The sequence below is a fragment of the Macaca mulatta genome, chromosome 1, assembly GCF_049350105.2.
Source record: "Macaca mulatta isolate MMU2019108-1 chromosome 1, T2T-MMU8v2.0, whole genome shotgun sequence".
Lineage (NCBI taxonomy): Eukaryota > Metazoa > Chordata > Mammalia > Primates > Cercopithecidae > Macaca > Macaca mulatta.
Window position 1 is genome coordinate 43,024,663 of NC_133406.1, and position 21,492 is coordinate 43,046,154.

The following is a 21,492-nucleotide window of genomic DNA, read 5'->3' on the forward strand; positions in this document are numbered from 1 at the left end:
CATAGTATTAGACCATGTACCTACCACCAAGATTCTGCAATCAACCTTTTACTATTCTTGGTTTGCCACAAATGTATCCCTCTACTCATCTCTCTATCAATCCACCTTATTTTTTAATGAATTTCAAAGTAAATGCAAGCATCAATACACTTCACTTCTAAACACTTCAACATGAATACAATTAACTAGGGATCCATTTTTTTTATTATTTCTCTTTTATTCTTCTGTCATCAAACATACATATTGTAAATGCACAAATTTACATATACCATTCAGTGAGTTTGACAAATACACGCATTCAAGTATGATCCAGTCTGCTTTACTCCTCTCCTTTGGGAACTCCAGTGACACTTGGTGAGAATTTTTCATATTGTCCCACAGGTCCCTAAGGCTCTGTCATTTTGTTCAATCTTTTTTCTCTCTGTTCTTCAGTTTGGATAATCTATTGATCTACCTTCAAGTTTACATTCTTCTATCATCTCCAATCTGCTGTTAATCTCACCCAGTGATATATATATTTTTAAATTTCAGTTTTGTGTTTTTCAGCTCTAGAATTTCTTTTGGTTCTTTGTTGTAGTTTATGTTACTCTGTCAAATTTTCCTGCTTTTTTATTTATAATAAAGATATTTTCCTTTGCTATATTGTGCATAGTTATAATAGTGGCTTTAAAATCCTTCTCTGCTAATTTTAACATCTGAATCTGTAGTCTCTGTTGAATGCCTTTTCTTTCAAATATGATTCATATTTTTCTATTTCTTTGTACCCATGTGTTCCCATTGTTTAGCTTCCACTTGTAAATAAGAACATGTGGTATCTGATTTTCTGTTTGAGTTATCTCACTTAGGATAATGGCCTCCAGCTCTACCCATGTTGCTGCAAAAAACATGATTTTATTCTTTTCTATGGCTGAGTAGTATTCCATGACATATATGTACCACATTTCCTTTTTTTGGTCAACTTTTAAGTTCTGGGGTACATGTGCAGGATGTGCAGGTTTGTTACACAGGTAAACATGTGCTATGTGGTTTGCTGCACAAATAAGCCCATTACCTAGGTATTAAGCCCAGCATCCATTAGCTATTCTTCCTGATGTTCTCCATCCCCCTGCACCCCCACAAACAGGCCCCAGTGTGTATTGTTCACTACCATGTGTCCATGTGTTCTCATCATTCAGCTCCCACTTATAAGTGAGAACATTCAGTGTTTCGTTTTCTGTTCTTGTGTTAGTTTGCTAAGGATAGCAGCTTCCAGCTCCATCCATGCCCCTGCAAAGAATATCATCTCATTCCTTTTGATGGCTGTATCATATTCCATGGTGTATATACTACATTTTCTTTATCCAGTCTATCACTGATGGGCATTTGTGTTGACTCCATGTCTTTGCTATTGTGAATAGTGCTGCAATGAACATATAGCATGCATGTGTCTTTATAGTGGAATGATTTATATTCCTTTGGGTATATACCCAGTAATGAGATTGCTGGGTCAAACAGTATTGTTGCCTCTAGATCTTTGAGGAATCGCTGCACTGTCTTACACAACGAGTAAACTACTTTACACTCCCACCAACGGTGTAAAAGCATTCCTTTATCTCCAAAACCTCACCAGCATCTGTTTTTTCTTGACTTTTTAATAATCGTCATTCTGACTGGTGTGAGATGGTACCTCATTGTAGTTTTGATTTGCATTTATCTAATAATCAGTGATGTTGAGTTTTTCATACATTTCTTGACCACATGAATGTCTTCTTTTGAGAATTGTCTGTTAATGTCCTTTGCCCACTTTTTAATGAGATTGTTCATTTGTTTCATGTAAATTTGTTTAAGTTCCTTGTAGTTTCTGGATATCAGACCTTTGTCAGATAGATAGATTGCAAAACTTTTCTCCCATTCTGTAGGTGGTCTGTTCACTCTGATAATAGTTTCTTTTGCTGTGCAGAAGCTCTTTAGTTTAATTAGATCCCATTTGTCAATTTTTGCTTTTGTTGCAATTGCTTTGGGCATTTTTGTCATGAAATCTTTGCCCATGCCTATGTCCTGAATGGAACTGCCTAGATTTTCTTCTAGGATTTTTATACTTTTGGGTTTTACATTTAAGTCTTTAGTCTGTCTTGAGTTATGTTGCAGGAAGTCAGGGACCCCAAATGGAGGAACCAGCTGGAGCCGCAGCAGAGGAACATAAATTGTAAAGATTTCATTTTAATATGGATATACATCAGTTCCCAAATACTTTTATAATTTATTACGCCTGTCTTTACTTCAATCTCTGAACATAAATTGTGAAGATTTCATGGGCATTTGCCAGTTCCCAAATAATACTTTCATAATTTCTTATGCCTGTCTTTACTTCAATCGCTGAACATAAATTGTGAAGATTACATTTTAATATGGACATTTATCAATTCCAAAATTAATACTTGTGTAAGTTTTTATGACTGTCTTTAATCGCTTAATCATGTTATCTTTGTAAGCTGAGAATGTACGTCACCTCAGGACCACTATTGTGTTAACTGTACAAATTGATTGTAAAATATGTGTGTTTGAAAAATATGAAATCAGTGCACCTTGAAAAATAACAGAATAACAGTGATTTTCAGGGAACAAGGGAAGACAACCATAATGTCTGACTGCCTGTGGGGTCAGGCAGAATAGAGCCATATTTTTCTTCTGGCAGACAGCCTATCAATGGACATGCAAGTAGGGAAGATATAGCTAAATTCTTTTCCTAGCAAGGAATATTAATAATTAAGACCCTGGGAAAGGAATACATTCCTGCGAAGAGGTCTATAAATGGCCACTCTGGGACTGTCTGTCTTATGCAGTTGAGATAAGGACTGAAATACGCCCTGGTCTCCTGCAGCACCCTCAGGCTTACTGGGGTGGGGAAAAAAACCTACCCTGGTAAATCTGAGATCAGACTGGTTGTCTACTCTCAAACTCTGTTTTCTGTTATTTAAAATGTTTATCAAGACAATACATACACAGCTGAACATAGACCCTTATCAGTAGTTCTGAATTTGCCCTTGTCCCGTTTCCTCAGAAGCATGTGATCTTTGCCCTTTGAAGCATGTGATCTTGTGACTTACTCGTTGTTCTTGCACCCCCTCCCCTTTTGAAATCCTTAATAAAACTTGCTGGCTTTAAGGCTCAGGTAGGCATCACGGTCCTACCGATATGTGATGTCACCCCTGGAGGCCCAGCTGTAAAATTCCTCTCTTTGTACTCTTTCTCTTTATTTCTCAGCCTGATGATACTTACGGAAAATAGAAAGAATCTATGTTGAAATACTGGGGGTGGGTTCCCCCGATAGAATTAATTTATGTATAAAGTGTAAGGAAGGGGTCTAGTTTTAATTTTCTGTATGTGGCTAGCCAGCTCTCCTAGCACCATTTATTAAATAGGAAATCCTTTCCCCATTGCTTGTTTTTGTCAGGTTTGTCAAAGATCAGATGGTTGCAGGTGTGCAGTCTTATTTCGGAGTTCTCTATTCTGTCCCATTGGTCTCTGTATCTGTTTTTGTACCAGTACCTGCTGTTTTGGTTAATGAAGCCTTATAGTACAGTTTGAAGTCAGGTGCATGATGCCTCCAGCTTTGTTCTTTTTGCTTAGGATCTTCTTGGCTATTCAGGCTCTTTTTTGGTTCTAGAGGAATATTAAAATAGTTTTCTCTAATTCTGTGAAGAACATCAATGGTAGTTTAACGAGAATAGGATTGAATCTATTAATTACTTTGGGCAATGTGGCCATTTTCATGATATTGATTCTTCCTACCTATGAGCATGGAATGCTTTTCTATTTGTTTGTGTGCTCTCTGATTTCCTTGAACAGTGGTTTGTAGTTCTCCTTGAGGTTCTCCACTTCCCTTGTCAGTTATATTCCTAGGCATTTTATTGTCTTTGTAGCAATTGTGAATGGGAATTCATTCATGATTTGGCTCTCTGCCTGCCTGTTGTTGGTAGATAGGAATGCTAGCAATTTTTGCACATTGATTTTGTATCCTGAGATTTTGCTGAAGTTGTTTATCAGCTTAAGAGGCTTCTGGGCTGAGATGATTAAGTTTTCTAGACACAGGATCATGTCATCTGCAAACAAGGATAATTTGACTTCCTATCTTCCTATTTGAATACGCTTTATTTCTTTCTCTTATCTTATTGTCCTGGCCAGAACTTCCAATACTATGTTGAATAGGAGTGGTTGAAAGAGGGCATTCTTGTCTTGTGCCAGGCTTCAAGAGGAATGATTCTAGATTTTGCCTATTCAGTATGATATTGGCTGTGGGTTTGTCATATATGGCTTTTATTATTTTCAGGTATGTTCCTTCAATACCTAGTTTATTGAGAATTTTTAACAAGAAAGGAAGTTGAAGTTTATTGAAGGCTTTTCTGCATCTATTGAGATAATCATGTGGTTTTTGTCTTTGGTTCTATTTATGTGATGAATCACATTTATTAATTTGTGTATGTTGAACCAACCTTGCATCCTGGGGATGAAGCCAACTTGATTGTGGTGGATAAGCTTTTTGATGTGCTGCTGGATTTGGTTTGCCAGTATTTTATTGGGGATTTTTGTGTTGATTTCATCAGGGAAATTGGTCTGAATTTCCTTGGTCTGAAGTGTTTTTGTCATTGTTGTATCTCTGCCAGGTTTTGGTATCAGGATGATGTTTGTCTCATAGAATGAGGTAGGGAGGAGTCCCTTCTTTTCAATGGTTTGGAATAGTTTCAATAGAAATGGTAGCAACTCTTCTTTGCACCTCTAGTAGAATTCAACTGTAAATTCGTCTAGTCCTGGGCTTTTCTTGGTTGTTACGCTATTTATTACTGCCTCAATTTTAGAACTTGTTATCGGTCCATTCAGGAATTCAGTTTCTCCCTGGTTTAGGCTTGGGAGGGTGTATGCATCCAGGAATTTATCCGTTTCTTCTAGATTTTCTAGTTTTTGTGCATAGAAGTGTTTATAGTATTCTCTAATGGTTGTTTTTCTTTTTGTGGGGTCAGTGGTGACATCCCCCTTATCATTTCTGATTGTGTCATTTGATTCTTCTCTTTTCTTTATTGGTTATTCCTTGTCTTCTGCTAGCTTTGGAGTTTGGGGTTGGTTCTCTAGTTCTTTCAGCTGTAATGTTAGTTTGTTGATTTGAGATCTTTCTAGCTTTTCGATGTGGGCATTTGGTGCTATAAATTTCCCTCTTAACACTGCTTTAGCTGTATCCTAGAGATTCTGGTACATTGTCCCTTTGTTCTTATTAGTTTCAAATAACTTCTTCTTCTTCTTCTTCTTCTTTTTTTTTTTTTTAAGAGATGGAGTTGCCCAGGCTGGAGTGCAATGGTGTGATCTCGGCTCACTGCAGCTTCCGCCTCCTGGGTTCAAGTGATCTCATGCCTCAGCCTCCAGAGTAGCTGGGATTACAGGCACACACCACCATGCCTGGCTAATTTCTGTATTTTTAGTAGAGATGGGGCGTCACTAGTATTTTTAGGGTTTGTTTGTATTTTTAGTAGAGATGGGGTAGTCAGGCTGGTCTTGAACTCTTGACCTCAGGTGATCCACCCACCTCGGCCTCCCAAAGTGCTGGGATTACAGGCATGAGCCACCACGCCCAGCTCAAAGAACTCCTTGAGATCTAATTTAATCAATTTTCAAAGAATTTATTGAGATTTTGAGATCTAATTTGACTGCGTTGTGGTCTGAGAGACTGTTTGTTACGATTTTACTTCTTTTGTATTTGCTGAGGAGTGTTTTACTTCCAATTATGTGATCAATTTTAGACTAAGTGCTATGTGGTGATGAGAATGTATATTCTTTTGTTTCTGGGTGAAAAGTTCTGTGGATATCGATCAAGTCCACTTGATCCAGAGCTGAGTTCAGGTCTTGAATATCTTTGTTAATTTTCTGTCTCAATGATCTGTCTAATATTGTCAGTTGGTGTCAAAGTCTCCCACTATTATTGTGTGGGAGTCTAAGTCTCTTTGTAGGTCTCTAAGAACTTGCTTTATGAATCTGGGTGCTCCTGTGTTGGTTGTATATATATTTAGGATAGTTAGCTCTTCTTATTGAATTGATCCCTTTACCATTATGTAATGGCCTTTGTCTTTTTTAATCTTTGTTGGCTTAAAGTCTGTTTTGTCAGAAACTAGAATTATGACCAATGCTTTTTTCTGTTTTCCATTTTCTTGGTGAATTTTCCTCCATCCCTTTATTTTGAGCCTATGTGTGCCTTTGACCATGAGATGGGTATCTCGAAGATAGCATACCAATGGGCCTTGGCTTTCTATTCAGCTTGCTATTCTGTGTCTTTTAATTGGGGCATTTAGCCCATTGACATTTAAGGTTAATATTGTTATGTGTGAATTTTATCTTGTCATCATGATGCTACCTGGTTATTTTGAAGACTTTTTTATGTGGTTGCTTCATAGTGTCACTGGTCTGTGTACTTCAGTGTGTTTTTGTAGTGGCTGGTAATTTTTTTTTTTTTTGTCATTTCCATATTTAATGCTTCCTTCAGTTGCTCTTGCATGGCAGGCCTGCTGATAATGAATTCCCTCAACATTTGCTTGTCTGAAAAGGATCTTATTTCTCCATTGCTTATGAAGCTTAGTTTGGCTGGATATGAAATTCTAGGTTGGAAACTGTTTTCTTTAAGAATGTTGAATATTGGCCCCCAGTCTCTTCTGGCTAGTGGGGTTTCTGCTGAGAGATCTCCTGTTATTCTGATAGGCTTCCCTTTGTAGGTGACCTGGACTTTCTCTCTGGCTGCCCTTAACATGTTTTCTTTCATTTTGACCTTGGAGAATTTGATGATCATGTGTCTTGGGGTTGATCTTTTTGTACAGTGTCATACTGGGGTCCTTTGAATTTCCTGAATTTGAATATTGGCCTGTCTTGCTAGGTTGGGGAAGTTCTCCTGGAGGATATCCTGAAGTGTGTTTCCCAACTTGGTTCCATTCTTCCCATCTCTTTCAGGTACCCCAGTCAGTTGTAGGTTCAAGCTTTTTACATAGTCTCATGTTTCAGAGAGGTTTTGTTTGTTCCTTTTCATTCTTTTTTCTCCATTCTTGTATGCCGGTCTTATTTCAGAAAGATAGTCTTCAAGCTCTGAGATTGTTTCCTCCACTTGGTCTATTCTGCTGTTGATACTTGTGATTGCATTGTGAATCTCTCGTGTTGTGTCAGGTCAGTTACGCTCCTCTCTATACTGGCTGTTCTGGTTATCATTTCCCATATTGTTTTATCATGATTCTTAGTTTCTTTGCGTTGGGTTAGAACATGTTCCTTTAGCAAAGTTCATTATTACCTACCTTCTGAAGCCTACATCTGTCGATTCAGCCATCTCAGCCTCAGCCCAGTTCTGTGCCCTTCCAGGAGAGGTATTGCAGTCATTTGGAGGAGAAGAGGCGTTCTGGCTTTTTAAGGTTTCAATGTTTTTGCATTGATTTTTTTTCTCATCTTTATGGGCTTATCTTCCTTCAATCTTTGAGGTTGCTTACCTTTGAATGGGGTTTTTGTGGGGTCTTTTTTGTTGATGCTGTTGTTGCTGTTGCTTTTTATTTGTTTATTTTTCTTTCGTCAGGCTATTCTTCCATAGGGCTTTTGTGGTTTGCTGGGGTCCCACTCCAGACTGTAGTCACTTTGGTCCCTTCTGCACCTGGAGGTATCATCAGTGAAAGCTGCAAAACAGCAAAAATGGCAGCCTGCTCCTTCCTCTGGGAGCTCCATTCCAGGGGGGCACCAACGTGATGCCGCCTGAATGCTCCTGTAGGAGATGTCTGGAGACCTCTGTTGGGAGGTCTCACCCAGTCAGGAGAAATGGGATCAGGGACCCCCTTGAAGAAGCAGTCTGGCATCCCCTTGGCAAAGTGGGTGTACTGTTCTGGGGGGAATATGCCTTGACCAGACCACCCAGGCTCTCTAGAGCCAGCAGGCTAGAAAGGCTAAATTGACTGAACCACAGAGACTACAGCCACCCTTCCCCTTAGAAGCTCCATCCCAGGGAGAGATCAGAGTTCTGGTCTAGACTGCCTGGACTCCCTGGAGCTGGAAGGCTGGAACGGTCGATTCGAACCACGGAGATGGAGTTCCCTCTAGCTGGGAACTTGGTCCATCTCAGGCATTCTCCAGCCTGCTGCTGCTAGCAAGCTGGAATTCCAAGCCAGTAGGTATTAACTTGTGAGGTGTTGTTGGAATGGGACCTGCAGAATGACACTGCTTGGCTCCCTGGATTCAGACCCCTTCCTAGGGGAATGCACAGATGGATATCCCACCTCACCAGAGTTCCCAGAGCTGGAGTATGCAAAACTCCTAAGTCTCCATGCATGCCCAAGCAGCCACTTCCCCAAGACTCTGCATCACTTTGTGCATCAGAACAAAGGCCCTGGTGGCATGGGCTCATGAGGGGATCTCCTGATCTGTAGGTTGCAAAGATCTGTGGGAAAAGCATGGTTTCCCTGGCAGGGCTACACAATCACTCACCACTTTTCTTGGCTGGGGGTGGGGGCTCCTGTGGCTCCATACAGCTCCTGGGTGGGGCATTGCCCCACCCTGCTTTTCCTTGCTTTCCAGGGGTTGAGCCTTCTGCCTAGTCAATCCCAATGTGAGAACCTGGATACCTCAGTTGAAGGTGAAAAATTCACTCACTGTTTTCATTCCTCTCCACAAGAGCTGTGGACTGCAGCTGCTTCTAATCAGCCATCTTGGCCTGCCCCTCAATTTTTTTCAACTTAACTAAAAAATTATTTTTAAGCAGAAAGTTAACATGGTTGAATGTATACTAAAAATCCTTTCTTACATGAAATGGGTGGCAATTGAAATCTTAAGTTTTTAATTTACCCTTATCTTGGTTGCTCAGAATCTGCCCCACATATGTGTGGTTCAGAGATTTTGGCAGAATATATAAACAGAATTTAGGGCTCCACTTTCGTGTCTCTCTGCTTTCTAGAACTTCTCTCCTCACTTTCCAGCTGCCTTTAACTCTATCTTCAGGTTCTTTCAGCCAGTAAATTTTGATTTTCTAGCTGAGTTTGAACCACATGATGTGAGACAGACTGATGAGATGGCCTCCAGATGAAACACTAAAAAACAAGAAACCCTCCCTCTTCTCTTCCTGTAAGTGTCACCTCCCCTGCAGTTTCTGTCTGCTTTTTGGTCACTCCATAGTGCCTTCATAAAATGGTTTTTGAATACTAAGTCCAGAATTTAGCATAGTTTTCTGCAAAAATGTTTGTCCATTAAGAGTCACTTGGTCATAATCTAAAAACTCCAATTTCTGTTCCAAGTAGTTTATACATGTTGACGTATTAATTCTCACTATCCTATCAATACTATGAAATAGGCCATTTTATAGATAAGGAAGATAAGTCACAGAGTAATTGAGTAACTTGCCCGAGATCATACAAGTACATAGAGAAGCTCCAGAGTGTGACCTTCCAACATTTCTTGAAGTTAGATGTTAGTAGTGGACACAGAAATGCCAGGGTCTGACTCACAGACCCAGGCTACATGATGGATGAATAATGTATTCAGACACCGATACTCAGTGAAAGAGCAGCTAGGGTGCTGGGCCACACATAGAAAAAAGTTGTGGCAGTCATGTGCCCTGACTAGCTGGCCCTGTGGGCATTTGTTCAGCACAGATTTGATGACAAAGACGTTGAGTCAACACACGTGTGGATAATTAATCTGGTCACCCTCCCCCAGAGAGAGTAGTCATGCACCCATGGAAGATCAAAGGTCAGTCTTAGGACCATATAAGTAAACAAGCTATTTAGATAAGCTCCCCAACATTCCTTTGTTATTTGCTATTTTGCTATCAACTCAAGGTAAAGAGGATGAGGCTGCCTGCAGTCAAATCTTTTACTGAAGCTACGCAAACCTCCTGCCTTTCCAAGAAGGTTTGTGCCTATTTCCTATAACTTTATAATTTTTCCCACCACCTTGACTGATCTCCCACACAGAAACAGGAGGACAGATGTGAAAACTGGAAGAAATTACAATTTCTCCAAGACATGGAGAGATTAGGTATGAGGGAGTGATGTAAAAGGAAGAATATAAGTGCTTTCTAGGTTTGGGGTTTGAGCAATGGAGTAAATGGTGATAAAATGTGTTGATGAAAGAGAGTCTGTTCCAAGATGGCCAAATAGGGACAGCTCTGGTCTGCAGCTCCCAGTGTGATCAATGCAGAAGACGGGTGATTTCTGCATTTCCAACTGAGGTACCTGGTTCACCTCATTGGGATTGGTTGGACAGTAGGTGCAGCCCACAGAGGGTAAACCAAAGCAGAGTGGGCCATTGCCTCACCAAGGAAGCACAAGGGATCAGGGGATTTCCCTTTCCTAGCCAAGGGAAGCCGTGACAGACTGTACCTGGAAAATTGGTACACTCCGGCTCAAATACTGTGCTTTTCCCACAGTCTTAGCAACCAGTAGACTAGGAGATTCTCTCCCATGCCTGGCTTGGTGGGTCCCACACCCACGGAGCCTTCCTCACTGCTAGCAGTCTGAGATCAAACTGTGAGGGTGCAGACTGGTGGGAGGAGGGGTGTCCATCATTGCTGAGGCTTGAGTAGGTAAACAAAGTGGCTGGGAAGCTCGAACTGGGTAGAGCCCAGCACAGCTCAGCAAGGCCTACTGCCTCTATAGACTCCACCACTGTGTGCAGGGCATAGCTGAACAAAAGGCAGCAGACAACTTCTGCAGACTTAAATGTCCCTGTCTGACAGCTCTGAACAGAGCAGTGGTTCTCCCAGCATGGTGTTTGCACTCTGAGAATGGACACATTCCCTGTTCAAGTGGGTCCCTGACTCCCCTGTAGCCTAACTGGGAGACACCTCTCAGTAGGAGCCAAAAGACACCTCATACAGGTGGGTGCCCCTCTGGGATGAAGCTTCCAGAGGAAGGATCAGGCAGCAATATTTGCTGTTCCGCAGCCTCAACTGGTGATACCCAGGACAACAGGGTCTGGAGTGGACATCCAGTAAACTCCAACAGACCTGCAGCTGAGGGTCCTGACTGTTAGAGGGAAAACTAACAAATGGAAAGGAATAGCATCAACACCAACAAAAAGGACATCCACACCAAAACCCCATCTGTAGGTCACCAACATCAAAGACCAAAGGTAGATAAAACCACAAAGATGGGGAGAAACCAGAGCAGAAAAGCTGAAAATTCTAAAAACCAGAGTGCCTCTTCTCCTCCAAAGGATCATGGCTCCTCTCCAGCAACGGAACAAAGCTGGACAGAGAATGATTTTGATGAACTGACAGAAGTAAGCTTCAGAAGGCTGGTAATAACAAACTTCTCTGAGCTAAAGGAGCATGTTCTAACCCATCGCAAGGAAGCTAAAACCCTTAAAAAAAGGTTAGATGGATGGCTAACTAGAATAAACATGTATAGAAGATCTTCAATGACCTGATGGAGTTGAAAACCATGGCACAAGAACTTCGTGACACATGCACAAGCTTCAGTAGTCAGTTTGATCAAGTGGAAGAAAGGATATCAGTAATTGAAGATCAAATTAATGAAATAAAGCGAGAAGACAAGATTAGGAAAAAAAGAGTAAAAAGGAATGAACAAAGCCTCCAAGAAATATGGGACTATGTGAAAAGACCAAATCTATGTTTGATTGGTGTACCTGAAAGTGACAGGGAGAATGGAACCAAGTTGAAAAACACTCTTCAGGGTATTATCCAGGAGAACTTCCCCAACCATAACAAGGCAGGCCAACATTCAAATTCAGAAAATACAGAGAACGCCACAAAACTATTCCTCGAGAAGAGCAACCCAAAGACACATAATTGTCAGATTCACCAAAGTTGAAATGAAGGAAAAAATGTTAAGGGCAGCCAGAGAGAAAGGTCGGGTTACCCACAAAGGGAAGCCCATCAGATTAATGACAGATCTCTCAGCAGAAACCCTACAAGCCAGAAGAGACTGGGGACCAATATTCAATGTTCTTAAAGAAAAGAGTTTTCAACCCAGAATTTCACATCCAGCCAAACAAAGCTTCATAAGTGAAGGAGAAATAAAATCCTTTACAGAGAAGCAAATGCTTAGAGATTTTGTCACCACCAGGCCTGCCTTACAAGAGAAGGAAGCACTAAACATGGAAAGGAACAATCAGTGACAACCACTGCAAAAACATGCCAAATTGTAAAGACCATCGATGCTAGGAAGAAACTGCATCAATTAACGGGCAAAATAACCAGCTAACATGATAATGACAGGTACAAATTCACACATAACAATATTAACCTTAAATATAAATGGGCTAAATGCCCCGATTAAAAGAAAGACTGGCAAACTGGATAAAGAGTCAAGATTCATCAGTGTGTTGTATTCAGGACATCCATCTCACATGCAGACCCATCTCACATAGGCTCAAAATAAAGGGATGGAGGACAAACCGCACAACTACATGGAAACTGAACAACCTGCTCCTGAATGATTACTGGGTAAGTAATGAAATTAAGGCAGAAATACAAATGTTCTTTGAAACCAATGAGAACAAAGACACAATGTACCAGAATCTCTGGGGCACAAAGCAGTGTGCAGAGGGAAATTTATAGCACTAAATGCCCACAAAAGAAAGCAGGAAAGATCTAAAATCGACACCCTAACATCCCAATTAAAAGAACTAGAGAAGCGAGAGCAAACAAATTCAAAAGCTAGCAGAGGACAAGAAATAACTAAGATCAGAGCAGAACTGAAGGAGATAGAGACATGAAAAACCCTTCACAAAATCAATGAAGCCAGAAGCTGGTTTTTTTAAAAGATCAACAAAATGGATAGACTGCTAGCAAGACTGATAAAGAAGAAAAGAGAGAAGAATCAAATAGATGCAATAAAAAATGATAAAGGGGATATCACCACTGATCCCACAGAAATACAAACTACCATCAGAGAATACTATAAACACCTCTAAGCAAATAAACTAGAAAACCTAGAAGAAATGGATAAATTCCTGGACACACACACCCTCTGAAGGCTAAACCAGGAAGAAGTTGAATCTCTGAACAGACCAATAACAGGCTCTGAAATTGAGGCAATAATTAATAGCCTACCAACCAAAAAAAGTCCAGGACCAGATGGATTCACAGCCAAATTCTACAAGAGGTACAAAGAGGAGCTGATACCATTCCTTCTGAAACTATTCCAATCAATAGGAAAAGAGAGAATTCTCCCTAATTCTTTTTATGAGGCCAGAATCATCCTGATACTAAAACCTGGCAGAGACACAACAAAACAAGAGATTTTAGACCAATATCCCTGATGAACATCAATGGGAAAATCCTCAATAAAATACTGGCAAACCAAATCCAGCAGCACATCAAAAAGCTTATCCACCACGATCAAGTCGGCTTCATCCCTAGGATGCAAGGCTGGTTCAACATACACAAATCAATAAACGTAATCCATCACATAAATAGAACCAATGACAAAAACCACATGATTATCTCAATAGATGCAGAAAAGGTCTTCGACAAAATTCAACAGCCCTTCATGCTAAAAACTCCCAATAAACTAGGTATTGATGGAACATATCTCAAAATAATAAGAGCTATTTATGACAGATCCATAGCCAGTATCATACTGAATGAGCAAATACTGGAAGCTTTCCCTTTGAAAACCAGTACAAGACAAGGATGTCCTCTCTCACCACTCCTATTCAACATAGTGTTGGAAGTTCTGGCCAGGGCAATCAGGCAAGAGAAAGAAATAATTAGGAATCAATTAGGAAAAGAGGGAGTCAAATTGTCCCTGTTTGCAGATGACATGATTGTATATTTAGAAAACCCCATCGTCTCAGCCCAAAATCTCCTTAAGCTGATAAGCAACTTCAGCAAAGTCTCAGGATACAAAATCAATGTGCAAAAATCACAAGCATTCCTATACACCAATAACAGACAACAGAGAGCCAAATCATGAGTGAACTCCCATTCAGAATTGCTACAAGGAGAATAAAATACCTAGGCATCCAACTTATAAGGGATGTGAAGGACCTCTTCAAGGAGAACTGCAAACCACTGCTCGATGAAATAAAAAAGGACACAAACAAATGGAAGAACATTTCATGCTCATGGATAGGAAGAATCAATATCGTGAAAACAGCATGGTACTGGTACCAAAACAGAGATATAGACCAATGGAACAGAACAGAGGCCTCAGAAATACCACCACACATCTACAACCATCTGATCTTTGACAAACCTGACAGAAACAAGAAATGGGAAAAGGATTCCCTAAATAAATGGTGCTGGGGAAACTGGGTAGCCATATAGAAAGCCGAAACTGGATCCCTTCCTTATACCTTATACAAAAATTAATTCAAGATGGATTAAAGACTTAAATGTAAGGCCTAAAACCATAGAAACCCTAGAAGAAAACCTAGGTAATACCATTCAGGACATAGGCATGGGCAAAGACTTCGTGACTAAAACACGAAAAGCAATGGCAACAAAAGCCAAAATAGACAAATGGGATCTAATTAAACTGAAGAGCTTCTGCACAGCAAAAGAAACTAATCAGAGTGAATAGGCAACCTACAGAATGGGAGAAAATTTTTACCCTCTACCTATCTGACAAAGGGCTAACATCCAGAATCTACAAAGAACTTAAGAACTTAAACAAATTTACAAGAAAAAAACAACAACCCCATCAAAAAGTGGGCAAAGGATATCAACAGACACTTCTCAAAATAAGACATTTATGCAGCCAACAGACACATGAAAAAATGCTCATCATCACTGGTCATCAGAGAAATGTAAATCAAAACCACAATGAGATACCATCTCATACCAGTTAGATTGGCGATCATTAAAAAGTCAGGAAACAACACATGCTGGAGAGGATGTGGAGAAATAGGAACACTTTTACACTGTTCCTGGGAGTGTAAATTAGTTCAACCATTGTGGAAGACAGTGTGGTGATTTCTCAAGGATCTAGAACTAGAAATACCATTTGACCCAGCAATTCCATTACTGGGTATATACCCAAAGGATTATAAATCATGCTACTATAAAGACACATGCACGCATATGTTTATTGCAGCACTTTTCACAATAGCAAAGACTTGGAACCAACCCAAATATCCATCAATGATAGACTGGATTAAGAAAATATGGCACATATACACCATGGAATACTATGCAGCCATAAAAAAGGATGAGTTAATGTCCTTTGCAGGGACATGAATGAAGCGGAAAACCATCATTCTCAGCAAACTATCACAAGGACAGAAAACCAAATACCGCATGTTCTCACTCATAGGTGGGAACTGAACAATGAGAACACTTGGACACAGGGCAGGGAACATCACACACCAGGGCCTGTTGGGGAGTAGAGGACTGGGGGAGGGATAGCATTAGGAGAAATACCTGATGTAAATGACGAGTTGATGGGTGCAGCAAACCAACATGGCACATGTATACATATGTAACAAACCTGCACGTTGTGCACATGTACCCTAGAACTTAAAGTATAATAAAAAAAATTTTTTTTATTAGAGGAACACAGATTTTGTTGTTGGAGGGGGTTATTTTAGACCTGGTAAATCTGAGATTCTATTAGATATTCAAATGGAGTTGTTTAGTCAGCTGTCAGAAATATGAGTCTGGAGCTTGGGATGTAGATTGGTTAGAGCTAGATACACAACTTTGGTAGTCACTAGCATATGGGTGTCCTTTAAAGTCATTGGATTGGATGAGAGAACTAGACAAAAATACAGATAGAGAAAAGCAGAAAAAATTCCAGAGGCACTCAAACACTAAGAGATTGGGTAGAATTTAGTAAAAGAAAGTAAGAAAAAGCGTGCCGGGCGCGGTGGCTCAAGCCTGTAATCCCAGCACTTTGGGAGGCCGAGACGGGTGGATCACGAGGTCAGGAGATCGAGACCATCCTGGTTAACACGGTGAAACCCCGTCTCTACTAAAAAATACAAAAAACTAGCCAGGCGAGTTGGCGGGTGCCTGTAGTCCCAGCTACTCGGGTGGCTGAGGCAGGAGAATGGCGTGAACCCGGGAGGCGGAGCTTGCAGTGAGCTGAGATCCGGCCACTGCACTCCAGCCTGGGCGACAGAGCGAGACTCCGTCTCAAAAAAAAAAAAAAAAAAAAAGAAAGTAAGAAAAAGCAGCCAGTAATTCCGAACATAAATCAGGAGAATGTAGTGTTATGGACCCCAAGAGAAGAGAAAGATTTCAGAGGGAGGTGATAATGCACATGAAATCCTACTGAAAGGTTTAGAAAGATAAGGACAGAAAAGTCTCATTTACTATTGGATTTACCAAAGTGGAAATCAGTCAAGTAATAAGGTTGGAATCCAGATTGGAGTAGGTTGGAGGATGAATATTTGAATAAGGAAGTGGAAATAGCATGTTTTGAATAATTACTTAATGAGGTTTGTTGTGAGTGGGAAGCAGAAGAATGAGGAATTTTTATAAGTAGAAATGTATAGTAGATAGGAAGACACTTATCAATAAGTATAATGATTAATCAAAAATAACAGATTTAGCTAATTCATTGGATTGTTTTGAAAAAGCAAATGATTTATCCAGAACTGCTCTATAAACCATAAACCTCTTTGAGAATATTTTTAGTTATCTGATTTTTCTAGGCTTTATAATTTTTGTGGCTCTTTCTGTGTTTATCTTATACAGTAAATACATGCTGATTAAGGTCTACATGGGTTTTAACTTTTTTTATGTAGTGTTACAAAAAAATGGATATTTAATGAATGCATTTTCTAAATGATTTCCTTTGGAGCTTTGATTAGTCATTTTAGTCCCCTGGGCTTCAATTTTCCTATTCTGAAAATAGATGGTAAATAACGAAGAAATGTGTTTACTGTCATAGAGAGGGGTCCAAACATATTGCTGAGTGGAAAAGGGAGTTTAAAAAACAACATATAATGCATAATTTCACTTTTATAGAACTATGTACATACATCATATTTATTTCATACACCAATGTCTGGAAGAATTTTTTTAACAAAATATCAAAATGAAATTATGTCTCTTTCAAGTAATATAAAATAGTAAAACCAAATTAAAAAAATTTAAAAACCATGCAAAAATAATGATTTTTCCCCCAAGGTGGGACAAATTTTATCATTTGTAAAGGAATAAATATCAAAATCAAGGTGGCTTACTAGAAGAAAACCCTAGGTTGGTTTATTAGAGCCTGTACCCATAGAGGACCATGCTAACGAGGCAATTTCTACTATTCCTAAGTGAAGTTGGAAATCAGGCTTGATCCAGGTGTCTTTTGGTCCTTCCTTAAACTTTTTCATTTTCTATAAGCCCATCCTTCAACAGAACCTATTTCCATCTATGGTTTGCTAATAGTAATAACTCTACTTCCTAACCCATTTCTATAAGCAAATTATTTTGGCTCTGTCTTAGAATAATTTTGTCAGTTAAATCCTGATTCCTTCTTTTTATTCAGGGCTTTATCCTAAGAATGCTCAGGAATCCTGAGTCCCAGCCCAGTGTCAGTTTTGGAAGACGTATTTCCTGCCTGGCTCTGCAGCACAAATGCTGCTCTGCCAGTTTTTCTGTGGCTTTGTTCCACTGTATCTGCCGTGGCCAATGGTAGGCATCATGTCCTGGTGCCCTCTGATGCGGCCTGCCACTTGCTCAACAGTATCCTGGCATATATCCCTCTGTTTGGGGGTTCTCTGTAATCATCCCTTTCAGATTAGAAGTGCTTTATAATAAATTGGTAACTGTGCTTATTTGGCTGTTGAAAAGGGAATCCTTTTAAAAAGGAAATTTAGTCCTTAAAAAAAAAAAAAAAACCATACGTTTAAAAATTTTCCAGATTGTTTTCTTTGCTTTTAAAGGTCACCTGAAGGTGAAGGGTTGAGGAAATTTTCTTGGGCTGTTTACTCTGCATTAAATGTCCTTCCTTCTTTCTCCTTATCTAGCACAGCCCTACCTTCAAGGTAGTGAAGTCCCAGCCACTCTGTGAAATCTTTCTTATCACCCTTGCCTTGGAGATTTGCCCTTTCTCTGTGCTCTGGTAATACAGAATGTCTGCACTAGCTTTTTCAAACTTAGCCTACGCTGCCTGTCTGTTAAGTATAACCTTGTTTTCCCAATGAGACTATCAGCTTTGTTCTTTCACTCACTCATTTATAGGCTTGGAGTAAGAGTGGCTGGAATTCTATCTCCATCGCTTGTGAGCTGTACAAACTTGTTCAAGCCACTTCCCATCGCTGTGCCTTAGGCTCCTTCTCTGTTCAATATAATCATAGTACCTATCTTTTAGAGTTGTTGGGAAAATTAAATGAAATAATACATGCAGTGTGTTTAGTACAATGCCTGGCACATAGGGTTCAATAACTAATATATTTTGTACTCTTGTAATTTAACTACTATGTAGTTAAAAGAACTGGTGAAACAGTTATGAAACAGGTACTAGTCTACAGAAATAGTTTCTGCTCTGCCAAATCCAGCAGGGAGCCAGAGGGCAAGAGAGTCAACTGAAGCACAGCAAGAAATTGTTTTTGCCCCAGTGGAATTTACATGCTAGGATTTAATAACTAATGAGCCAATTATTTATTTAAATACTAATCTTTTCAGAAGTACAGGGTGCCATAAAAATGTCTACCTCCCCCTGAAAGTTTTGGGGAGGTTCCCCTGAGGAAGTGGTAAATGAATTTAGATCTTAAAAAGGAATAGGTGTGAGCATGTTGAATGTCAGGAAGTGTATTCTTGGCAAAGAGAAGAGCATGTGTGGGGACTTTGAGCTGGAGGGAAGTGTGGAGAATCTGAGGACCTGAGAGACAGCCAGTGTGGCTGCAGCATGATGGCTGAATGAGAAGAGAGAGAGCTCCAAAGGAGCCAGGCTGGATTTTATGTCTGTCATTTTCCTAATATCTTGTACCTATACATTAAGGAGCTTATTCATACTCATTAATGATTTAGTCTACGTGGATGCTGGTTCATCTAATTATTTTAGACATCAAAAGAAAGTTATTTTCTTGGTATACGGTATATTGATAAGAGTCTGGTCAGGAAAACAGAAACTGCATTGATCATTTCAATAGTGAGGATTTAACATGAGAAGTTGGTTAAACAGGACTGGAGAAATAAAAACTCAAAGAAGGGATATTGAGGTCACAAAGAGAGAGTGACTGTAAGAAGCTGCTGCCTTTCCAGATCCGAATCTTAAGCTTTGTCTTCATTGCCTTTCTCTCCCACATCCAGTCTCTCACAAAGTCCTATCTTCACAGCCCAGAGAACTATAATGCAGAACCTTATGTGTCAGGGGGTGGAGGGCAGGAAGTGCAGGCCTTGATACTGCCCAGCATGTGCTGGTACCTCAGGAGCTCAGAAGAGCTGGGAAGACTTCACAGCTAGTGCTGATACCTGTACCTCTGAGGGCACATTTAGGTTAGTTCTTAGAATACTGAAGTAAAAGAGGAGATTGAAGCCAACTGCCCATTCCAGGATGCAGAACTATTGCTGAGGTGATGAGAGGAACAGGAAGAAAGCAAGGAGTCTGCCTTTTAACCTCCCTCTAACGGCCACTATTGGTGGAAGCTCACAGGTTAAGCTGATTTGCAGAGTCCCAGACCCAGTATCACATAATAAAGATATGAGGGGTAAAAAATAAGAACAATGGAGAAGGTGGATATCGATAGCCAGATATGAAGGGTGACGTGGTCTTGCTTTGGATAGCATTTGACTCTCTCATTTCTGCCTGTCAACATCTTGAAGAGTTACTTTCAAAGTCTTTGCAGGAAAAATTATTTTATTAACTCCGTAACTCTTTTGAGAGTAACGAAAATGAATTCTTTTGCTAAATCAGAAACATAGAAAAAACCTTTTTGTAAGTTTTATGCCACTCCAGTCTCTGGTTGGAGATACATTTATATCTATCTCTACAGAGCTAGAGATTGATATTTTCACACATACAGACATATACACATATACATTTTATTTAATTTAAAAATTGTTGAAAAAGAAAAAAAAATTGTAAGAGCTCACTGTTGGGCTTAAAGCTGTTGGAAACTAGGATACACATTCATGAAAAGGAGACTTGAGGGTCATTATACAGACTGGTTTCAGCTGCTAAGGGGTCCTGCCATCCCAGATCTGTGAACTCCAGGGAAAAGCTCTACTTTTCTACCATTCCCTTGGTGATTGATTGCAAATCCCCTGGGGTTTGGAGAATCATATGTATCTTTCCTCCCAGCTTCTGCTATAGGTTTTCACTGGCCATTGAAGTGGAGCAGGAACCACCCAGAGCTCTACCCAGAGACCGTTTTATTTTCCCCCACCCCATAGTGTGAAAGATTTTTGTCACTTAAACCACAAACAATATTTTACAAATCATTTCTCAGTATTTATAAATAAAAATATTCTTAAAAGTTAGACATTATTTCAGCACCAACTTGACTGAATTCCAACCACAAGCAACAGATGTTTTAGTTATCCCAAGCAATTCTAACAACGATAAAACTGGGATTTTCATTTGATATTTTGTAACATTAAAAATAATTGTTGGAGTCCCCAGTACTACTTTTAAGTGCCTCAGGAGACACAGGCTTAGGTATAATTTTTTTCATGTGTACGATATTAAAAGATACATTTGCACGCAAGATCTATTTAGTGCAAAAGTGTGACTTTTGGCCAATTCCTCTTAATTAATGACAATGCTTGAGTTAAGCACTTTAGTTCCTTTATATCAACTCCCATATTTCTCCAGAGAATTTGTGAAATAAGCACCTTGACTGGTGTGGAAGGAGCTGTTACTACAAATTTTTCATATAAAAGGAACATTGAAATGCTACTTACCAAATTGGCTCATCTGTCTCAAATATTCATTTCCTAGAAATAATCCTTTGTTATTATCCATAATAACTGAAACCTTATTGTTTTGTTTCATCTGCTTTCTTTGTTCTGGTTTTCAGCATTAAAAAGCAATAATAACTTTGGCAAAAAATAATTCCTATAGATCATTATTTTGAGGATAGTCCTACTGGGCCTACTAGTTTCACTGTAGTGCAATGTGTTTTGATACTGTTTACTTAAATCAATGCCAACCAGAATTACTGGCAGTCACAAACAGAAGTCTAATAATTCAGTGTTGAATTGCAAAGCAAAATGCATTAAAAAAAATTAAGAATGCAAAGAAAGATGAAAATAATTATACGATAAACAGATAAACATGTTTATTTCTAAAAAATATGAGTTTGTTATAGATTCCTTAAAAAGTTGCCTGGTTATCAATTTTTAAAAATAAATTATGCATTATTTCTGTATTTGCTTTTCTGCTGGTAACAATATTTATGTGACAAACAAAAAAAAAAAAAAAAAAAGAAAAACCCACAGTGCAAACATAAACCTTTGACGAGGCTTGGAGTTCTTTCTACTTTTAATCTGCATTACATTTGCCTCCCCTTCATTGGCTCAATTACGGATTTGAAAGACTGATTCTCAAAAGGCGATCCTGTATGCTTTGCCTCCCAGTAAAATGCATACTTTAACATTAATGT

General features: G+C 39.4%; 2 long non-coding RNA genes across 2 annotated transcripts in view; one reads left to right on the forward strand and one right to left on the reverse strand.

The window, feature by feature from the left end:
- Positions 1-21,492, reverse strand: part of LOC144340793 (uncharacterized) — a 69,676-nt gene that overhangs the window by 17,331 nt on the left and 30,853 nt on the right. The gene's annotated exons all lie outside the window — the stretch shown is intronic.
- Positions 9,783-21,492, forward strand: part of LOC106994502 (uncharacterized) — a 40,858-nt gene continuing 29,148 nt past the window's right edge. Inside the window, exon 1 of the long non-coding RNA XR_013417131.1 lies at positions 9,783-9,887. This is a non-coding gene — a long non-coding RNA (uncharacterized LOC106994502). The remainder of the gene's footprint in view (positions 9,888-21,492) is intronic.